Source organism: Carex rostrata, chromosome 3 (assembly GCF_964058835.1).
Source record: "Carex rostrata chromosome 3, lpCarRost1.2, whole genome shotgun sequence".
Taxonomy (NCBI): Eukaryota; Viridiplantae; Streptophyta; class Magnoliopsida; order Poales; family Cyperaceae; genus Carex; species Carex rostrata.
The window spans coordinates 16,101,700-16,106,699 of NC_135920.1; positions in this window are offsets into that span (position 1 = coordinate 16,101,700).

The window sequence follows — 5,000 nt, forward strand, 5'->3', positions numbered from 1 at the left end:
AAATTATGGATGTAGGCAAAAATTCAAATTTATTAAAAATATGAAATATGAAATTTGGAGTTTGGAAAAAAAAAAATTGGGTTGTACAATTTCGGATCTTATGCAAGTGGGTTGGACAATTTTTGGTCCAAATGAATTACAACCGTCCAAAGAGCCATTGAAACTCCAGTTTTTCCGGCTTGTAAAAATTCCCACTTTTTTCGGATTGGATGGTTCACACCCGGTGTGGACCATTTCTCAAACTTCCGGATTGTACGCGATCCAAATTATGGATGTAGGCAAAAATTCAAATTTATTAAAAATATAAAATATGAAGTTTGGAGTTTGGAAAAAGAAAATTGGGTTGGACAATTTCGGATCTTATGCAAGTGGGTTGGACAATTTTTGGTCCAAATGAATTACAACCGTCCAAAGAGCCATTGAAACTCCAGTTTTTCCGGCTTGTAAAAATTCCCACTTTTTTCGGATTGGATGGTTCACACCCGGTGTGGACCATTTCTCAAACTTCCGGATTGTACGCGATCCAAATTATGGATGTAGGCAATACTTTTTTTATATTTTGAAAAAGTTCAAATTTATTAAAAATATAAAATATGAAATCTGCAGTTTGGAAAAAAAATTGGAAGTTTGAAACCTGAAGTTCAACAAAAAAAACGGCGCAAAAATCAGCAAAGCGGGGGCAACTAAGCGGATGCGGCCAGCCGTCAGTGAAAAATGGCCCCAAAACTGAGCGCATGCGGCCAAGCGTCGGTGCAAAATGGCCCGAAAACAGTCCCGTCGGTGCCCCCGTCGGGCTAAAATGACCCGAAAACAGTTCAGCTGGGGAAAATTAAGCGGATCCGGCCAAGAGTCGGTGGAAATTGGCCCGAAAACAGCCCAGCGGCAAGCGGAAGCGGCTAACGTTGGGGAAAAGTGACCCGAAAACAGTTAAGCGGGGGAAAACTAAGCGGATGCGGCCACGCGTTGGGGAAAACAAAGCGGATCCGGCCCAGAGTCGGTGGAAATTGGCCCGAAAACAGTCCAGCGGCAAGCGGAAGCGGCTAACGTTGGGAAAAAGTGACCCGAAAACAGTTCAGCGGGGGAAAACTAAGCGGATGCGGCCACGCGTTGGGGAAAACTAAGCGGATCCAGCCAAGTGTTGGGGAAAAATGGCCCGAAAACAGCCCAGCGGCAAGCGGAAGCAGCTAACGTTGGGGAAAAGTGACCCGAAAACAGTTAAGCGGGGGAAAACTAAGCGGATGCGGCCACGCGTTGGGGAAAACTAAGCGGATACGGCCAAGAGTCGGTGGAAATAGGCCCGAAAACAGTCCAGCGGCAAGCGGAAGCGGCTAACGTTGGGCAAAAGTGACCCGAAAACAGTTCAGCGGGGCAAATTTTTGAAATTTTTTTGAATTTTTGAAATTTTTGAAGTTTTTTTGGGTTTTTGGACTTTTTTTGAATTTTTGAATTTTTTGAATTTTTTTGAATTTTTTTGAATTTTTTGAAATTTTTTTGAATTTTTGAATTTTTTTTTTTTTTTTGAATTTATTTGATTTTATAAATTTTTTGTGATTTTTTGAGATTTTTTTGAATATTTTACATGGGTGATTTCGACTTGGGGGATTTTCAGGGGGTGGTAACCCTGGGCGTGGCTAGAGCCTCAAAATGCATATTCCCCTATAGGGGGGCAAGGTTTTCAAAAATGGGTGCCCCCTCATGTACACGCGCGTGGGTGTACATGGCCCCGTCGGTGCCAGCGTGGGTGGAAAATGGCCCGAAAACAGCCCAGCGGCAAGCGGAAGCGGCTAACGTTGGGCAAAACTGACCCGAAAGCAGTATAGCTTGGAAAATTAAGCGGATGCAGCCAATTGTTGGCGAAAACTAAGCGGATACGGCCAAGTGACGGTGAAAAATGGCCCGAAAACAGTCCAGCGGCAAGCGGAAACGGCTAACGTTGGGCAAAAGTGACCCGAAAACAGTTCAGCTGGGGGAAATTAAGCGGAAGCAGCCAAGCGTTGGGCAAAACCAAGCGGATACGGCCAAGAGTCGGTGGAAAATGGCCCGAAAACAGTCCAGCGGCAAGCGGAAACGGCTAACGTTGGGACAAAGTGACCCGAAAACAGTTCAGCTGGGGAAAATTAAGCGGATGCAGCCAAGCGTTGGGGAAAACTAAGCGGATCCGACCCAGAGTCGGTGGAAATTGGCCCGAAAACAGCCCAGCGGCAAGCGGAAGCGGCTAACGTTGGGGAAAAGTGACCCGAAAACAGTTCAGCGGGGGAAAACTAAGCGGATGCGGCCACGCGTTGGGGAAAACTAAGCGGATACGGCCAAGTGTTGGGGAAAAATGGCCCGAAAACAGCCCAGCGGCAAGCGGAAGCGGCTAACGTTGGGGAAAAGTGACCCGAAAATAGTTAAGCGGGGGAAAACTAAGCGGATGCGGCCACGCGTTGGGGAAAACTAAGCGGATGCGGCCAAGTGTCGGTGGAAATTGGCCCGAAAACAGCCCAGCGGCAAGCGGAAGCGGCTAACGTTGGGCAAAAGTGACCCGAAAACAGTTCAGCGGGGGAAAACTAAGCGGATGCGGCCACGCGTTGGGGAAAACTAAGCGGATACGGCCAAGAGTCGGTGGAAATTGGCCCGAAAACAGTCCAGCGGCAAGCGGAAGCGGCTAACGTTGGGCAAAACTGACCCGAAAAAAGTTCAGCGGGGCAAATTTTTGAAATTTTTTTTGAAATTTTTTTGAATTTTTGAAATTTTTGAAGTTTTTTTGGGTTTTTGGACTTTTTTTGAATTTTTGAAATTTTTGAATTTTTTTGAATTTTTTTGAATTTTTTGAATTTTTTTTGAATTTTTGAATTTTTTTTTTTTTTTTGAATTTATTTGGTTTTATAAATTTTTTGTGATTTTTTGAGATTTTTTTGAATATTTTACATGGGTGATTTTGACTTGGGGGATTTTCAGGGGGTGGTAACCCTGGGCGTGGCTAGAGCCTCAAAATGCATATTCCCCTATAGGGGGGCAAGGTTTTCAAAAATGGGTGCCCCCTCATGTACACGCGCGTGGGTGTACATGGCCCCGTCGGTGCCAGCGTGGGTGGAAAATGGCCCGAAAACAGCCCAGCGGCAAGCGGAAGCGGCTAACGTTGGGCAAAACTGACCCGAAAGCAGTATAGCTTGGAAAATTAAGCGGATGCAGCCAATTGTTGGCGAAAACTAAGCGGATACGGCCAAGTGTCGGTGAAAAATGGCCCGAAAACAGTCCAGCGGCAAGCGGAAACGGCTAACGTTGGGCAAAAGTGACCCGAAAACAGTTCAGCTGGGGGAAATTAAGCGGAAGCAGCCAAGCGTTGGGGAAAACCAAGCGGATACGGCCAAGAGTCGGTGGAAAATGGCCCGAAAACAGTCCAGCGGCAAGCGGAAACGGCTAACGTTGGGACAAAGTGACCCGAAAACAGTTCAGCTGGGGAAAATTAAGCGGATGCAGCCAAGCGTTGGGGAAAACTAAGCGGATCCGGCCCAGAGTCGGTGGAAATTGGCCCGAAAACAGTCCAGTGCCAAGCGGAAGCGGCTAACGTTGGGCAAAAGTGACCCGAAAACAGTTCAGCGGGGGAAAACTAAGCGGATGCGGCCACGCGTTGGGGAAAACTAAGCGGATACGGCCAAGTGTTGGGGAAAAATGGCCCGAAAACAGCCCAGCGGCAAGCGGAAGCGGCTAACGTTGGGGAAAAGTGACCCGAAAACAGTTAAGCGGGGGAAAACTAAGCGGATGCGGCCACGCGTTGGGGAAAACTAAGCGGATCCGGCCAAGTGTCGGTGGAAATTGGCCCGAAAACAGCCCAGCGGCAAGCGAAAGCGGCTAACGTTGGGCAAAAGTGACCCGAAAACAGTTCAGCGGGGGAAAACTAAGCGGATGCGGCCACGCGTTGGGGAAAACTAAGCGGATACGGCCAAGAGTCGGTGGAAATTGGCCCGAAAACAGTCCAGCGGCAAGCGGAAGCGGCTAACGTTGGGCAAAACTGACCCGAAAACAGTTCAGCGGGGGAAAACTAAGCGGATGCGGCCACGCGTTGGGGAAAACTAAGCGGATACGGCCAAGAGTCGGTGGAAATTGGCCCGAAAACAGTCCAGCGGCAAGCGGAAGCCGCTAACGTTGGGCAAAAGTGACCCGAAAACAGTTCAGCGGGGGAAAACTAAGCGGATGCGGCCACGCGTTGGGGAAAACTAAGCGGATACGGCCAAGAGTCGGTGGAAATTGGCCCGAAAACAGTCCAGCGGCAAGCGGAAGCGGCTAACGTTGGGCAAAACTGACCCGAAAACAGTTCAGCGGGGGAAAACTAAGCGGATGCGGCCACGCGTTGGGGAAAACTAAGCGGATACGGCCAAGTGTTGGGGAAAAATGGCCCGAAAACATCCCAGCGGCAAGCGGAAGCGGCTAACGTTGGGCAAAAGTGACCCGAAAACAGTTCAGCGGGGGAAAACTAAGCGGATGCGGCCACGAGTTGGGGAAAACTAAGCGGATACGGCCAAGGGTCGGTGAAAAAGGGCCCGAAAACAGTCCAGCGGCAAGCGGAAGCCGCTAACGTTGGGCAAAAGTGACCCGAAAACAGTCCAGCGGGGGAAAACTAAGCGGATGCGGCCAAGCGTTGGGGAAAACTAAGCGGATACGGCCAAGCGTCGGTGAAAAAGGCCCGAAAACAGTCCAGCGGCAAGCCGAAGCGGCTAACGTTGGGCAAAAATGGCCAAAAGCGGTGGAGCAGGGCGGTCTGAATCTATGCATCCACATAAAATGGGGGGTAAACCTGGGGGATTTCCAGGGGGTGGTAACCCTGGGCGTGGCTGGAGACCCAAAATGCATATTCCCCTATAGGGGGGAAGGATTTTTGGAAGGGGCAGCCCCTCATGTACATGCCAAGCGGGGTGTACATGGCCCCTGTGGGTGCCTCCGTCGGTGTAAAATGGCCCGAAAAACAAGATTATGTTACCCGAAAACACGATTATGTTACCGAAAAAGCACGGTTGAGC